Here is an 18,723-nt window from a genome sequence, read left to right as displayed (position 1 = left end):
TCGCCACTGGCGCCAACCTTGTGTCAATGCTCTGAAAAGCTAATCAGTTCCATATCACAGCATGTTCTTCCTATCGGTTAAATTTCGCGTCTGTAGCACGTCATCTTCTTGGTGTAGCAATTTTAGTGGCCAGTAGTGTAAAAGCCGCCCAGTGTGTATAAAATGCCTAACAAGAGAACCATGGAAGTAGTGAAGCATGTTTTTGATTAGTTGTAGGTACGTTGTGGAGGGCGTCCCCTGAGTCCTGGCTAGCGGCAGAACACGCGGCGACCCCCAGTCACCTAGCAAATCGATATTGTAGTTTGATACGCGTCACTGACACCCGTAACGTTAATGACGTTTCGGCCGAGAGAGCTTGGGTACAGAGGCTCAGGTTTACGCCACCAAAGCTAACAGTAAGGATTCTAATTTTCCCGTGTACTCTCTCGTTTTTCAATTATAGTGTACATGGTATTATTAATTAGTATACAGCATACAAAAGTATTCAAACATAGTCATTTTCGCCGAAGTAATTTCGATAATAAATTAATTACTACCGCAAACTTGTTCTAAATATGGTTTCCGATTGTAGTTCGTAGTTAAAATCCTATGTACATCGACACTAAAAAAAGACTGCAACGCCAAGGGTGAGTTGTGCGGCGTAAACGAAAGGTGATAGGCGTGTGGCGTGTTGCTACGTCTGGAAGATGTCTATTTACACTACTGGCCATTAAAATTGCTACACCAAGAAGATGACGTGCTACAGACGCAAAATTTAAGCGACAGGAAGAAATGCTGTGATATGCAAATGATTAGCTTTTCAGAGCATTCACACATGGTTGGCGCCGGTGGCGACACCTACAAAGTGCTGACATGAGCAAAGTTCCCAACCAATTTCTCATACACAAACAACTGTTGACCGGCGTTGCCAGGTGAAACGATGTTGTGATGCCTTGTGTAAGGAGGAGGAATGCGTACCATTCCGTTTCCGACTTTGATAAATGTCGGATTGTAGCCTATCGCTATTGCAGTTTATCGTATCGCTACATTGCTGCTCGCGTTGGTCGAGATCCAGTGACTGTTAGCAGAATATGGAATCGGTGGGTTCAGGAGAGTAATATGGAACGCCGTGCTTGATCCCAACGGCCTCGTGTCACTAGCATCTTATCCGTATGGCTGTATCGGATCGTGCAGCCACGTTTAGATCCCTGAGTCAACAGATGGGAACGTTTGCAAGACAACAACCATCTGCACGAACAGTTCGACGACGTTTGAAGCAGCATGGTCTATCAGCTCTGAGACCATGGTTGCGGTTACCCTTGACGCTGCATCAAAGACATGAGCGCCTGAGATGGTGTACTCAACGACGAACCTGGGTGTACGGATGGCGAAACGTCATTTTTTCGGATGAATACAGATTCTGTTTACGGCACCATGATGGTCGCATCCGTCTTTGGCGACATCGCGGTGAACGCACATTGGAAGCGTGTATTCATCTCCATACTGGCGTATCACTCGGCGTGATGCTATGAGGTGCCATTGGTTACACGTCTCGGTCACCTCTTGTTCTCATTGACGGCACTTTGAACAGTGGACGTTACATTTCAGATATGTTACGACCCGTGGATCTACGATTCATTCCATTCCTGCGAAACCCTACATTTCAGCAGGATAATGCACGACCAGATGTTGCAGGTCCTGTACGGGCCTTTCTGGATAAGAAAATATTCTACTGCTGCCCTGGCCAGCACATTCTCCAGATCTCTCAGCAACTGAATATGTCTGGTCAATGGTGGGCGAGCATCTGGCTCGTCACAATACGCCAGTCACTACTCTTGATGAACTGTGGTATCGTGTTGAAGCTGCATAGGTAGCTGTACCTGTAAACACCATCCAAGCTCTGTTTGACTCAATGCCCAGGCGGATCTAGGCCTTTATTACTGCCAGAGGTGGTTGTCCTGGGTACTGATTTCTCAGGATCTATGCACCCAAATTGCGTGAAAATGTTATCACATGCCAGTTCCAGTATAATATATTTGTGCAATGAATACCCGTTTATCATCTGCATTTCTTCTTGGTGTAGCAATTTAATGGCCAGTAGTGTATATCTCGCGCAACTCACATAAGAGTGACGCTGGTAGCGCCACTACGAGGATGCAAATCAGGTTTGCTTTTAGTGCACGCAGGAAAAGTACGTTAGTTACCTTTGACATTCGATGTGGTGAGTTGATATTAGTGAAAACGCCGTTAACAGCACCTCACTGAGCTCGAACGAGGTCGCGTAATAGGGATACGAGAAGCTGGATGTTATTTCTAGGATATTGCGCAGGATTGTAGGCACTGTACATGACTGCTGGCCGCAGTGCTCACGAGAACGAACGGTCGCAGCAAGGTCGGGCTTTGGACAGCCACGTGGCACTACCGAGAGGGAACACCATCATCTTCGGGGCATTGCTCTGGCACATCGTATTGCATGTGCAGCAGCAATTTGAGCAGCAGTTGGCACCAAAGTGTCGCAACGAACGGTTACGAATTTGTTAGTCCAACAACAGCTCCAACCCAAAGCCCTATAGCGTGCATTCGACTCACCCGAAACCATCGTGATTTGCGATTTCAGTAGTATCAAGCGAGAGCTCATTGGAGGGCAGGGTGGAGGTCCGTTGTGCTTTCTGATGATGGTTCTGCTTCGGTACCAGTGGTGGTCGTGTGTTTATTAGGAGGAGACCAGGTGACCGACTGCAACCAACCTGTCTGCGTGCTAGATACACTAGACCTACACATGGAGTTAAGGTCCATGGTGCGTTTTCGTATGACAGCAGGAGCACTGTCGTGGTATCCCACGCAGCCTGACTGTAAATTTGTGCGTCAATCTGGTGGTTTGACCTGTCGTACGGCCATTCATGAACAGCATTGCAGGGAGTGTTGTCCAACAGGATAACGCTTGCCCACATACAGCTGTTGTAACTCAACGTGCTCTACAGATTGTCGCATGTTGCCGTGGTCTGCTCGATCACTTGATCTGTCTCCAATCGAGTACGTATGGGACATCATCGGGCGACAACTGCATCCACAACAACCGACACTGTATTGACGGACCAAGTGCACCATGATTCAAATGGCTCTGAGCACTATGTGACTTAACTTCTGAGGTCATCAGTCCCCTAGAATTTAGAACTACTTAAACCTAACTAACCTAAGGACGTCACACACATCCACGCCCGAGGCAGGATTCGAACCTGCGACCATAGCAGCCGCGTGGTTCCCGACTGAAGCGTTTAGAACCGCTCGACCACAGCGTTAAATATGTTACCTCGAAAAATGTTCAAATGTGTGTGAAATCTTATGGGACTTAACTGCTAAGGTCATCAGTCCCTAAGCTTACACACTACTTAACCTAAATAATCCTAAGGACAAACACACACACACCCATGCCTGAGGGAGGACTCGAACCTCCGCCGGGACCAGCCACACAGTCCATGACTGCAGCGCCTAAGACCGCTCGGCTAATCCCGCGCGGCTGTTACCTAGACAAATGTATTCCAGAAACTTAATTACTCATTAGTAAATATTTTTAATGTTACGATATTTTTCCCGTGAGTGTATTTGGTCAACTTTTTCTTACTGCGTTTCCTAGATGTGACCGCGCCTCGTGTTGTCGTCTCTACCTCAAGGACAGTTACGGAATTCCCAGGCCCTGGAAACCGCAGGCTGACATTTGTCGCCAGCATCAGTTCTTCGCAACCCGTCGTGAGTGCAGTGTGCGTCAAAGATTACAATGAAATGGAAGAGACAAGCATTGCTGCAGGACTGCAGAAAGAAGATTTATCAGAAGTAGAGGGATGTGATGAGCAATCGAAGGACGTGCTCACTGACGCCGCCTGATACACCGAATGATTACTTCACGATTTCAACTTTCTTGCAAATATGCCACCGAGCACAATTTCCGCTAATTCCATCGCAGATGGAGGTACAGTATCCAGCACAGCCTAATATCTGTTGGGCAAAAGGCGAATTTCTGTTTCGGTGGTTCCCATGACAAATACCATCCGGAATTCTGTTGTAACACAACAAGCGATGCAAGTGATAAAAGTACAGTAAGGTGATTCTGTAATCTATTGTGTAACACACGGTATACACATTTGAAGGAAGTTAGCTGGAAGGATTTTTTATTTATGAAATTACTACGGCGTAAATGTCTGTTTTGGAATAATTTTGTGTGACAGATACTATTTAATATTTCTGCATGAAAAAAGTACTCGGCCAAATTTGAACCCGTACTGCCCGGGTAGTAGCCGTGGGCCTCAGCCTCTGATCGAAACGTGTTTGACGTTAAGGGCGTAGACGGTATGCATAAAACTTCAACAGAGATATTCTTGGAAATTAGGTGCCTTCACATGAAAAGTCTCTAGGCAGGTAGTCAGAACCGACTCCTCTACATTACACCAACGACTCAACAAAATCCGTGAATGTCCCCTTGTAACTATTGCGAAATAGATATTCGGTGGGACGTACTTTCGCCATATTAGATGGACTTTTTCGTAGACGCGAGCTTCCTGTCGAACGAAAGCGTGCTTATCATTCTCGAACTCCCACTAAATGCCAAACCATCTGATGTCACATAAACATTAATTGAATTTGGCACTATATCCTGTTATAAAGCAACCGCACAACGGAATTTTAACCACTGCACTGCAGATCGACCGATCGCGGACTGAACTTCACAAAATGTTTCCTAGTATCTTCCTCACACAGGATAAATGAGGTTAATCACCACAGGAGATGGAATGACTTGGTTGCATGCACATTGCGGAAAAGTTTAACGAAGTAAGTTGATTCCTAATCGACATTTATTCACAAAATATAACGTACTTGTAAACTTCAGCAACATTTAACACGTATAAAATCGTAACACTATAGATCCGTAAGAGGAAACTGCCATTGTATTAATCATCATTATTCAGCGAAGATTACGTTAACTAAGGAACGCAACATGGACGCACGTGTACTCACACACAAAAATCCTAACATTCAAAGAATAACCGAATTCATACCTCACTATTTTTCTACTGTTGCATGCCAGGTGGGGTAGTTTTGTCGTGGCTGACTTTTCCAGCGATCTCAATAATTCTAAAAGAACGGTGTCTACTCAGTGTCTTGCTTCCACTTAGGTTTTTCAGTGCCGTGTCAAGTCCTCTTCGCAGTATCGTATATCCCATCCCATCTTCATCTGCTCACTCTTCTCTTACCATAACGTTGTTTTAAAAATCATTTCCTTGGTGTAGTGCTTCTTTACGTGCATTTCTTCCATCGATCCCTTATTTGCTTAGTACTGGCTTTTCATATGAGCGCTTAATATCCACATAAGTGCTTCACTTTTCTCCAAATTCCTTCTTAATTTGGCTATAGGGGCTGTGTATCATGCTCATACTCATACATGCTTCTATAGCCATTTTGCAGTTTGTCAGTCTCCTCTTTTAGACATACGTATTCACTTTTGCTGTTTCATTTGCTGCATTTTATATTTTCTTCTTCTATCAATTAAATTCTGTAACCATTTTGGCTATTATTTGTTAAAATTAGTGTTTCTGCTGCAGACTGGGCCTCACTACACTAAAATATATTCGAATTTATGCCACAACGTGTTACGCCTCGAATCAAAAAAATGGCTCTGAGCACTATGGGACTAAACTGCTGTGGTCATCAGTCCCCTAGAACTTAGAACTAATTAAACCTAACTAACCTAAGGACATCACACACATCCATGCCCGAGGCAGGATTCGAACCTGCGACCGCAGCAGTCTCACGCCTCGAATCGCTGTTATACTTTCTTTCTCTTGGCATGTAAATATTTATTTCCCTTAGGTTATCCTTCCATTTCCTAGTACTTAATGTATGTGAAAAACTCAGTGCTGTTGGGAACGCTCGAAGAATTCAACATCATTTTTAAAGTGATAAGTCATTCGAACAATAATATCCTCCGTGATCTTAATCATAAGCTAATTACAATGTGTAGCATCTACGGCACTGTCGTCTGTCAGAAACATGGTATTAACTGAAACGCTTTTACATTAAAATAACAGCGTAACGCAAACAAATGCATAAATAATCTCGTCAGAGAGCAATAACAACGAGTTGGGAGGTAGGCGTATCTGTGGGCACGCCATGCACACCAGAATAAATTAATGTGTATTCCACCTGCTTTGTGATCAACCTAATGATGGGCAGTTTTTCCCCCCTGCGAAGATAAGCTGTGAACATGTCGCATTCGCGTGTCTGTTTCTAGCTGTATTTTACCTGTAAGCTGGCTGTACATCATGTGTCAGGTGTCGGTTTATAGAACGACTGAGTTTATTTTCGAGATGTATGACTTGATGTATTAACACTTCTGGAACTAGAAACTTAAGTTTCAGTGGTCTACGTGCATACGATTTGTTTACTAAAATGTACGTAAGACATTTTAGTGCTGCACCACTTTTTACGACATTCACGGAGATTAGTCAGAATGTCACCGCGGTTAGAGAAACACAACTTTTATATGACCGAGCTAGAAAAATGAGATTGATGGCCTTCTCGTTGTAGAACGACTGTAGCAGCAGTATCGTGTTGTCATAGTGCTACGAACTCGTTTTTACCGCCCCCCATACAACGAAATGAGCTGCGTTAAAACTTTCCGGAAACTGTTAAAAGCAGAGTCAGGAAAATGAGACATGAGCATTCAGTACCGGAACTGATGGTGTAATCAGTAAAAGTTTTATTGTTATGGTAAATATTTTCAAAGAAAGAAGTGTAGACAAAAAATAATTCTCAGTCTGTTGAAGACAACCAAATGATGGTCATCATTTTTTGACGAATCGGTTATATCTAATTGATGAAGCGACTATGTTTGATCTCAAATTGTCAAGATGGTGATGAAACCTGTTGATGACTAAGCACATTATAATCTGGTACATTAAGTTCAACCCACGAGTGAACATCATTTACGAAATTTCATTTAGATTCTTCGTTGTATTTTTCCATTAATTATTTTGATGTGGGAGAATTTAATCGTGAATATTTGCCTTTCTGCTGTCCGATAAAATAAACAAACGCGATATACAAAAACTTTTGTGTATTGTGTACAACGGGAAGTTTACGACTGTTTAATTATTTTTGTGTAGAGCCCAGTGTATTTACTTTTTCAGCAGAAGAGACGAAACGCCGTTCAGCTGAGAAACAGTATGCATGTGGGCTTTTAATTTGTGTTTTCCGTCTGCTCACAAATAACAACTTCCTGCGCACTGTTTCTTTTCGATATCAACATCCTCCTTTTAATTTCCTGTTCTGGAACATTACTTTTGTTCTCAATTTCCTCCTATACATACAGTATATGTATCGTAAGAGCTCAAAACGACACCTCACCGAATGCGTATGTGATAAGCAGTTTTTAAAAATAACTATGTCTTAGGTGCTCTCGAACTGAAATATTCTGGAGTTCACTTCACATAACGGAACTATACATATACGTCTGAATATCTCTCTTACATTTGCCACTTATTCTGTATTCCAGTGTGTAAAAATGGTTCAAATGGCTCTGAGCACTATAGGACTTAACGTCTATGGTCATCAGTCCCCTAGAACTTAGAACTACTTAAACCTAACTAACCTAAGGACATCATACAACACCCAGTCAACACGAGGCTGAGAAAATCCCTGACCCCGCCGGGAATCGAACCCGGGAACCCGGGTCCAGTGTGTACTGGACGCTCGTAACCCTACGAATTTTTAAATAAACAAGAAATCATTGTTTCACTCTCTTGGCGTAAATGATACCCTTTTCAATAATTAGTACAGATTTACGCGTTTCTTCTGTTAATTTTTGTGTACTACAGTACACGGACAGAAAAAATCGCTAGATCAAAAAATTACAGTTGCAGAGTAATGTAATTTCGGGATTACATTTGTTTAGGCAACATATTTAACTAATATTGCAAGATCAGTCCGCTGCTCGTGGTCTCGCGGTAGCGTTCTCGCTTCCCGAGCACGGGGTCCCGGGTTCGATTCCCGGCGGGGACAGGGATTTTCCCTGCCTCGAGATGACTGGGTGTTGTTGTGTCGTCTTCATCATCATCATCATTCATCCACATTACGGCCGGAGGAAGGCAACGGCAAACCACTTCCACTAGGAGGCGGGCCTCCCGCTCTGTAAAGAAGCATGGGACTTCGTTTCCATTTTATTCATTTCATTGCAAGACCAGAGGTTAATCCATTGCAAATGTGCATGTATTGTTTTGTACAGGTACCGGATGTCAGCTTGTGGGCTGGTGTTCCATGCTTGTTGCAGTTGGTCGGTCAATACAGGGGCGGTTAAATCTGTTTTCGGATGATGCTGGAGGTGTCATCTGATGGTGTCCCATATGTGTTCGATTGGAGACTAATCTGGTGATCGAGCAGGCCAAGGCAACAATTCGACAATCTGTAGAGCACGTTGTGTTACAACAGCAGTATGTGGTCAAGCGTTATCCTGTTGGAAAACACCCCCAGGAATTATGCTCATAAATGGCAGAACAACAGGTCGAGCACCGAATTGACCCACAAATTAACAGTCAGTGTGGGTGGGATAGCCACGATAATGATCTTGCTGTCATACGAAATCACACCCCAGACCATAACTCCGATTGTATGTCCAATGTGCCTGGCATGCAGACAGTTCCTCCTAACCAACGCACGGCCATCATTGGCACCGAAGCCAAACCAACTATCAGCAGATAGCAGAACAAACCCCCACCCTGCCGTCCAATGAGCTCTCGCTTGACACCACTCAAGTCGCAAATGGCGATGGTTTGGGTTCGGTGGAATTCACGTTACAGGCCGTTTGGCTCGAAGCTGTCCTTGAAGTAACCGATTTGTTACAATACGCTGCGACATTGTGGTGCCAACTGCTATTCACAATACTGCAGCAGATGCAGTACGATGTGCCAAAGCAATACCCCGAAGACAATAGTCTTCCTCCTCGGTAATGACAAGTGGCACTCCCAAGCCCGGTGTTCTTGCTACTGTTCATTTTGGTCACACCTAGATACCAAACATGTACATTGGCAACATTCCTGCAAAGTCTTTCTGCAATATCGCAGAAAAAATATCCTGCTTCTCGTAGCCCTCTGCACGTCCAGTCTCAAAGGTAACTAAAGCTCACGACCGTTACAGCGTGTATCTGAAACAAACCTGATTCTCATCCTCATAGTGCCGCTACTACCGTCACTCTTATACGACTGGCACGAAATCTGAATAGATATTCTTTCGGATGTAGAAGCACGTCTACTAACTTTGGTTTGCCCGCCCGGTTGGCCTTGTGGTCTAACGCACGGCTTTCCGGGCGGGAAGGAGCGTCTGGTCCCCGCTACGAATCTGCCCGGCGGATTTGTGTCGGGGTCTGGTGAACCGGCCAGTCTGTGGATGGTTTTTAGGCGGTTTTCCATCTGCCTCGGCGAATGCGGGCTGGTTCCCCTTATTCTGCCTCAGTTACAGTATGTCGGCGATTGCTGCGCAAACAAGTTCTCCACGTACGCGTACACCACCATTACTCTACCTCGCAAACATAGGTGTTACACTCGTCTGGTGTGAGACGATCCCTGGGGGGTCCACCGGGGGCCGAACCGCACAATAAGCCTGGGTTCGGTGTGGGGCGGCGGAGGGTTGAAGTGGACTGCGGTAGTCGTCGTGAGGTTGTGGACCACTGCGGCTGCGGCGTGGACGGAGCCTCTCCCTCGTTTCTATGTCCCCGGTTAACATACAATACAATACAACTTTGTTTTTATCACACAACTCCTCCTTGATGTTGCAATGTTTTTCTCGTCAATGTATGTGCGTTTGGAAGTCAACTTTCTGCTTTTCTTCACTTTTTTCGCCTTTGTAAGCAGTTCTCTGTTTCCCAAAATAAATGAGCAGTTTCGTAAACCGCCTTGATGGATAAAAATTGGACGTGTAGAATTAAAAAAATGAGGAAAATACATCAATAAACACTAGGGTCACCGCATATAAATGGCATTGTAGGTTGGGGCAGGTGGAGAATTCGTCCGTGTTGTGAGAGACCGACTACATAGTAAAAATTGCCGACAAGGAAGTTCTCGCTGTAGAGAAGAGCTATCACTTCCGTTTGTTCAGGGAAGCTACAAAAATACACAAACATGACAGTGCCTTCAAGAATGAAGAAAGCCGTAAGATGAACGGGTCCTGAATACCCGTGCTGCAGCGAACGACCTTTCAAAGCAGCAAGGCAAGAGCCGCAGCGGCAATGACCACGGAAAAGCCCTCGGACGTTAGCGCGCCAGATACATACAATTTGCGGCCGAAAACTCGATGCCAGTCCACCACCGACAATGGAGGGTGAAGCTTTGACAATGCCAGCCACTCGTGCTGGCGAAATGTCAGAAACCTCATTAAACTAACGTCGGCTGAAGAACCCGAGCCAGAAGCGAACAGGCACTTTGTCAACAAGTGGCCACGAAAGCCTTAAGAATTTTGAAATACAGCATTGTTCGGCACGTTTCCTGTAGATGTCTTTTGAAAGGCAGAACTGCGATTCATTACCCAAACACAGATCATTATTTTCCGTGTGTACTTCAACGAACGGAAATGGGTATTCTCAATCATTAGCAGATATTTAAAACATTTACACCATTCAAATTTCCGGCTGGAGTGGCCAGGTGGTTCTAGGCGCTACAGTCTGGAACCGCGCGAACGCTATGTTCGCAGGTTCGAATCCTGCCTCGGGCATGGATGTGTGTGATGTCCTTAGGTTAGTTAGGTTTAAGTAGTTCTAAGTTCTAGGGGACTAATGACCTCAGAAGTTGAGTCCCATTGTGCTCAGAGCCATATCAACCATTTAAATTTGTCCATGTTGCATGGAACTGTTTGGGACATGCAACTGTATTACGAAATTTTCAGCTTCAGACATGTTTTCATTTCAATATTTATTGCGACGTCTCGTTCCGGTAGCATGCTGCCGTCTCAGGTACTTAACGGTTATTTATATACATTTAAATCACACGTTCCTGTGAAGTAGGAAACAATTTTTTGCTGAGTGTACCAGTGAGATTATGTTAATAAATATTATTGATCAGTGTCCACAAGGATTAATTTATTTTAGCTTGCACCATCTTGTGTGTAGTATTAATTTCCTAGATATGAACATTAACAAAGGAAACAAAAAAGACTATTTTAAAGACAACAGAAAACAATAACTACAGGCACCATAATTCCCAGTAATACAAAGCATGCTGTATAAGAGCACAATTTGACGCAGTCAATAATATATCCAGAAACAAAATATCACAAATCAAAATTTTGTCGACAATTTGCCTATTAATTGTCTCTTTTTTCTTAAATATCTGTCATATCCTTATGACTGGGCAACGCTACGTTCCATCCTTGTCGACTCAGTTCCGCACCGTCGCTTGCTACAAAAAGTGCGCGCTTACGGTCTATCCAATGACATATACGGTTGGATAAAAAGTTTTCTAACAGACAGGGAGCAGTATATCGTCCTGAACGGGGTAACGTCCACAGAAATAAGAGTAACTTCAGCTATGCCCCAGGGCAACGTAATAGGTCCCTCTGCTTTTTACGATTTACATAAACGATCTGGTTGATGGTATTGACAGCGGCCTTAGACTGTTTGCCGATGATGCTGTAGTCTACAGGAAAGTAGTATCACACGAAAGTTTTGAACAAATCAATGAGTCATCATCATCATCACCATTTGAGACTGATTATGCCTTTCAGCTTTCAGTCTGGAGCATAGCCCCCTTATAAAATTCCTCCATGTTCCCCTATTCAGTGCTAACATTGGTGCCTCTTCTGATGTTAAACCTATTACTTCAAAATCATTCTTAACCGAATCCAGGTACCTTCTCCTTGGTCTGCCCCGACTCTTCCTACCCTCTACTGCTGAACCCATGAGTCTCTTGGGTAACCTTGCTTCTCCCAAGCGTGTAACATGACCCCACCATCTAAGCCTGTTCGCCCTGACTGCTACATCTATAGAGTTCATTCCCAGTTTTTCTTTGATTTCCTCATTGTGGACAACCTCCTGCTATTGTTCCCATCTACTAGTACCTGCAATCATCCTAGCTACTTTCATATCGGTAACCACAAGTCAATGAGGATTTGCAGAAAATAAATGCGTGGTGTAATGACTGGTCGTTATCTCTCAATATTAGTAAGTGTAACCTACTGCATATAACAAGGCGAAAATCCCCATTAATGTATGTGTACGAAATAAATGATCAGCCTTTGTAAGCGGAAACATCAGTCAAGTGTCTGGGTGTGACTATTCGAAATGATCTCAAATGAAATGATCAGATTACACAAGTAACGGGTAAGGCGCTTTATTGGTAGAATCCTGAAGCGATGCAGTCCTTCGACAAAGGAAATAGCTTACAATACGTTAGTTCGTCCAGTCTTAGAGTATTGTTCGTCTGGATGGGACCCTTACCAGTTGATTCAAGGGATTCACAATGTCCAAAGAAAGGCGGCAAGATTCGTGACTGGTACATTTAGCCATCGCGAGAGCGTTACAAATCTCATTGGAAGTTTGAAGTGGGACACACTTGCAGATAGACGACGCGCTAAACAGAAGGGGCTGCTCACTAAATTCCGAAATCCAATCTTCACCGAGGATGTAGAGCATATATTATTACCACCGACATTCAAATCGCCTAATGATCGTCATTCAAAGGTAAGGGAAATAAGAGCTCGTACTGAGGCGTTCAGACAGTCGTTTTCCCTCGCGCGATCCGCGAGTGGAACAGAGGGGTGGTGTGTGTGTGTGTGGGGGGGGGGGGGGGGGGTATATGACTTTGGCGCGAATTGTGCCCTCCGCCACACACTGCTTGGTGGCCAGCGGAGTATATATGTAGATGTAGACCCAAAGCAGCATTTTTGTGATGGAAATCAGAGTTAGTGTAACCTACGGGTTTTATAAGGAGTGGACCCCAACGCGCGAAATACGTCTTGGAGCCGGGACGAAATCATGTATAAGCATAAACTCAAGAACTGCTGTATATGGAAGGACGTTTCATGAAGTCTGTGGCATGACAGCGAATGTAGCCGTCTGCCTTATCTTTAGAAGCCTCATAAGAAGCAACATTCGTGTAATGTCGTCACACTTGCGGTGACGCCGCCATTTAAAAAGGTTATGTTATGACTTGCCCATTTAGCCTTCTCCTCCACCGTAGCGCGACCCGAGACGATGACATACTTTGCCGAAGAATGGCACATAGATTTCAGTTGTTTTGTTCGTGTGCTCTTGACTGTGTCGAGAGAGTCCTTTATCAGCTGTGACAGCGACATTTCTGTGGTGCTGCTTAAATCACTTGCATATTGCAACACTGTGACGCCTGCTTTCACCACAGCGTGGCAATTAGGAAAGACATCCAAAGCCGAGTGAAGCGTCAGGCTGCTTGTAAGGCAGTTTGGCAGATAGCTGTTACGATCCGCGAGGAACATTATGCATCTAAATATAGCTATTTTCTCTAGGTTGAGTGTACACCGCTCTTCATTAAAGCTGCAACACCAGAAAGGATAGTAAATAACGAGATTTTACTTACTCTGCGTTACTACCAGTCAGAAGATATCGATCAAAATTGCTCTAGACACTGTGGGACTTAACATCTATGGTCATCAGTCCCCTAGAACTTAGAACTACTTAAACCTAACTAAGCTAAGGACATCACACAACACCCAGTCATCACGAGGCAGAGAAAATCCCTGACCCCGCCGGGAATCGAACCCGGGAACCCGGGCGTGGGAAGCGACAACGCTACCGCACGACCACGAGCTTCGGACAAGATACCGATCACCTATCACAACTATGGATTTGTGGTTAAAACAAGGATTTCGATTTGAATATTCTGTCATGTCCCCGTTCTGATAATAAAATAAACATCTAAAGAGTAAGTGCCCCTGTTTTGTATTTTTTCTGCTTGTTCGTACAGAGGGGCGTTAATGAGTAGGTTGAAGAGCACTAAAGTAGGTTTACTCGAGACGATTCCATACGAATAGTCCTCATTTCATCAGTTGTCTGTGTAGCAACGAGTGCGCATTAGTTTACAGTATATTGTGTGCATCTAGCAGTGCGTGTACCGACCTCATTACCTCCTAACGGGACAGAAGAGAGAGAGTGGAGTTGAAAAAATAAAAATAAAAAAAAGTGTGTCGTCCGCGGTGGCCGTGCGGTTCTGGCGCTGCAGTCCGGAACTGCGGGACTGCTACGGTCGCAGGTTCGAATCCTGCATCGGGCATGGGTGTGTGTGATGTCCTTAGGTTAGTTACGTTTAAGTAGTTCTAAGTTCTAGGGGACTTATGACCTAAGATGTTGAGTCCTATAGTGCTCAGAGCCATTTGAACCATTTGAAAAAAGTGCTGTAATTGTAGCTCTGCATCATAAAGGCTACTCTGGTAGGACAGTAGCAACAGAAGTTGACATATCCCAGTCTACAGTGGTGTCTACATTGCAGAGGTTCAAGCAAACTGGTGTCAAGGCAAGTGTTTCGTGATCTGGAAGTCTCCGAGAAACATCACACAGTGAAGATCAGTTCGTATCTTTACAGAATAAATATCAGAGGACCAATATTGCACCTGAAATTTGCGGGAAAGCGAACAGTATACGAGCTGCTGCGATGCATGCCTCAACAGAGCAGCGCCGTCTTCGTGACCAAGATTTAAAGGTGCGCGTAGAGGCCAGAACACCTTTATTAAGCAAACAAAATAGTATGAAAAGATTGCAATGGGCTCAGTAACATAAAAGCTAGAGCGTACAGCAATGGTACAAGGTGTCAGCAATGGCCCGAGGTGCTACTCACGGACGAATCTAAGTTTTAAGTAGTTGGTAGCGATCGTCGAATGTTTGTTCGTCAACTTCATGGAGAACGTATGAAGAGTCAGGGTGTGACGCCAACGGTGAAGCGTGATGGTGGGGGGAGGGGGGTCAATAGTTGTGTGAGGATGTTTTGGAGATGATAAACAAGGTGATCTATTGAGAATTAATGGAGCATTAAAGAAAGAAGGATATCACAGGATACCGATCAAGGATGCCGTTCCACCTCACAAGACTGTTGCAGGTCGTGGGTTTGTGCTGCAGGAGGACATTAATCGTAAACACGCTTCTAAATTCTTCAGAGGATGTGTCAATAGGGAAGAGAAATGCGGGGAACTGGAAGAATATGATTTGGCCAAGTCATGCACCTGACTTAAATCCTATTGGTCTTATGGGATGAACTTGAGAAAAGTCAGAAAACTGAGGTCATCTAATGGTCATGACGTATGGAATAATTTACAGACGTGTTGGACTACAATACAGGGTGAAATGATAGTTAAATCAAGACCCTAAGTTGTCGACAGGTGTTTAAATACAACAACAGGGACAGTTGAAAATGTGTACCCCGACCGGGACTCGAACCCGGGATCTCCTGCTTACATGGCAGACGCTCTATCCATCTGAGCCACCGAGGGCACAGAGGATAGTGCGACTGAAGAGACTTATCCCTTGCACGCTCCCCGTGAGACCCACATTCCAAACTTAATGTCCACACACTACATTCGCAGAGCCCCTGCCCATTACACTCATTACTCGCGGCAGACAATCTTACCGAGTCCCGAAAGAACAGATACCATCTTCTTATAGTTAAGGCTAACCGGCCATTGACCTCCTCCTTCTCTGCTGGATGCACATGCATTACTCCGCCACACACCGTCAGGTGGCTTGCGGAGTATGGATGTAGATGTAATGGGGAGCGTAAAAGGGATAAATCCCTGCAATCGTACCATTCTCTGTGCCCTCGGTGGCTCAGATGGATAGAGCGTCTGCCATGTAAGTAGGCGATCCCAGGTTCGAGTCCCGGTCGGGGCATACATTTTCAACTGTCCCTGTTGATATATATCAGCGCCTGTCGACAGCTTAGGTATTCCGCTAATTTTTTAGGGAGTGCCTTGCTTGATCCCCCACCCAGTTGCGCTGTCCCGGATAGGAGAATGTAATTATTACCTATAAGTATCAGAACAAGAAAGGACCAGGACAGTGGAGAGGATCCACCACCACACGTGAAGACGTACCCGACACCAACGCGAGTTATAACGGGATTAGCGAGGTACGTGCCCAAGAAGAGGAACGTGATCCGTTTTTGTTTTGTAGCGACAGAAGCGGGATATTTTTTCACTATTAAGTAAAAAACGTCCACTTATTTACGTTCCCCAGAAATATTTTATTTTATAAAGGTCATCGCAAAGAAAGTGTCCAGCCCGACAAAAAAAGGTTCTTGATTTAATTACCATCTTCATATACAATACAGGGTGTTTCCATAAATTGAACAATTTGAGGGAACATGGATTCGGAGAAGCCAGGTTAATGAGATACGGAAGTAAACTTGTCTATCGCTCTGTGTAGCATTATTGTTTTCCAGATTATTTACAACTAACATGTACAATCATTATTTCCTGCTAAGAAACGAGGACGACGAACCTTATAACTAGCAAATATTTCCTGGTCTCTGTACTGGAAGGGGAGGTCCTATTCCATGGTCTGCGAGGTCACCTCACCTGAACCCCTTGATTACTTGCTATGGGGATATCTAAAGTCACTTGTGTATGAGACCCCACCTAGCAACAAAAAACTAACGTCATATTTTTGCCCCCATTGTCCCATGCAACATTTGTCCCACAAACTTTTCAGCCCTTATCATACTTTCGGAGTTATTCTAGGTGGCAATAGTTAGTGACTAACCCTGTATAATGACAAGTCATTGTTTAACGTACTTAACAAAAATATCGACAATGCTTGGCAAATGAAAGTCAAATTTTTACACGATGCTCTAATGAACATTCGAATGAACATAAATATACATTTTTAGCATGTAAGAATGCGTGTGATATATAAAGGGGAAAAGCTTTTACCACAAGTCTAGAAAATGTCATAACCAATTTCCTTCAAATATTTACACATTTCTCGAAAGTTCGGATGGACATAGGCTATACGTTTTTTCAAACAATAATGTGCAGGTTTTCTGTTGAAACTGGCAGCGAGAAGGGAACTGTTGCCTATGGCATGCGGTGGAAAGGTACAGTTTTTCCTACGCATACGGTTTTAACCACGATAGCATGACATCTAAAAAGATTAGGCATATTGCTGCTACCATATACGGGGAGCAATTTCTCAAAACGCCTTATGTCAAAGAAAGTAAAATTTTCAGGAAAAACGAAAAACTTTTAACGAAAAAAGTGTTTTATCAATTTTTTCGAATTTTGCGCGAAACGGTTAGCTCATTTTGTTGATAAAAATTTTCTGATTACAAGGTAATACTTATTATTATTTTGCTTTTTTTATTAGTACCTATTGGTTGGTCAGGTAAACGGTTTCACTTCAGCCTACCGGTCTTACTTAGTAGTCAAGATCACTTAATAAAACAAAATTAAATAAATTGATTAAATTGATAGGCTTCATGTAGTTTGATTCATTTGTACTAGAGGACAAAATGTTATTTGTTGGATTTGCTGCTTTCCAAAGATCTTTTTGAAGGCTCTAACTTCAGTCCGGAACCGCGCTGTTGCTACGGTCGCAGGTTCGAATCCTGCCTCGGGCATGGATGTGTGTGATGTCCTTAGGTTAGTTAGGTTTAAGTAGTTCTAAGTCTAGGGGACTGATGACCTCAAATGTTAAGTCCCATAGTGCTTAGAGCCATTTGAACCATCTGAAGGGTCTAAAATACATCTTGATAGGATCTGACTGCAGGTATGTGTAGTTTGAGTCAGGAAATAAATTATTTCATATTAAACTCAATTTTGTCCAACAATGGACATCATGCGTTTTGAAAAATTGTTTCTTAAATATTATTTTTCAATATATATACCTTTCAACAAAAACAAAACAACGTGCTCTTTTGTTTTCTTCCTAGCTTTCGGTTTTCGCAGAAAACAGGAAAGTTGTATTTGTGGCTTATCAGCTACGGTTAAAATACTAATAGGGAATCTGAATTGCAATAATAATAAACAAGGGTCAAGGTCAGAGAGAGGCAAGAAGAAGAGGCGGACAGAGAAGTGGGAGTAGAAGATGGAAAGAGAGGGGGAAGGAGCTGATGGACGGAGGGAGGGGGAGAGAAGGATATTAGGACATATATCCAATTCCCATACTTACTTAGCAACTGTAAAGCAGTATGTAAAAAGTCACTCCAACAACGCTCCATCCGCAAATTGCGCGAGATCACAAATAAGGAAAGCATACCCCCACCCGGTGAATGTCGTTGCTCATCTTTCATACGATTATAACACCTGCTTAGATGTAATAAAGGCTGTTCTAGCACGATTCGCTCCTGAAACATTTACTAGAAATCAAGGTTCAAAATTTTATGGGCCTTTCATATCCTGCGCGAGCGCCAGCTGTCGGGAAGCATTGTCAGCGCAACCGCAACCACGACCTTCGCCGTTTGCGGTAACGAAGTTTCTCGATAGGCAGTGGTTTCGTATGTTATTCACCAGGCTCATAAAACTTTGAAATTTGATTTCTCGAGAATGCTTTAGAAGCGCGCCGTACTGTAGCAGCATTTGTTTCATCCAAGTAGGTACTGCAATCCTACGAAAGATGAGTAAAGGCTGAAGTCTCCTTCCTTCATTAGTAGCAGGTATTATTGAAAGTACCCTCTGCCATGAATTTCACTCTCGGTTAAAGATATGGAAAGTAGCTTCTTCATAAATGATATTTTCAAAAGACAATCTTCA

At 43.7% G+C, this 18,723-nt stretch overlaps 1 protein-coding gene and 1 non-coding gene across 2 annotated transcripts in view; one reads left to right on the top strand and one right to left on the bottom strand.

The window, feature by feature from the left end:
• Nucleotides 1-18,723, top strand: part of LOC126299606 (calcium/calmodulin-dependent protein kinase type 1-like) — a 1,453,155-nt gene that overhangs the window by 1,028,160 nt on the left and 406,272 nt on the right. The window lies entirely within an intron of this gene.
• Nucleotides 15,395-15,469, bottom strand: Trnat-ugu (transfer RNA threonine (anticodon UGU)). Its single transcript has one exon. It is a non-coding gene; the product is annotated as a tRNA-Thr (tRNA).

The sequence above is a fragment of the Schistocerca gregaria genome, chromosome X (genome assembly GCF_023897955.1).
Source record: "Schistocerca gregaria isolate iqSchGreg1 chromosome X, iqSchGreg1.2, whole genome shotgun sequence".
NCBI lineage: Eukaryota > Metazoa > Arthropoda > Insecta > Orthoptera > Acrididae > Schistocerca > Schistocerca gregaria.
The sequence above is the reverse complement of the archived record's forward strand: the minus strand, read 5'-3'. Positions and strand labels throughout refer to the sequence as shown.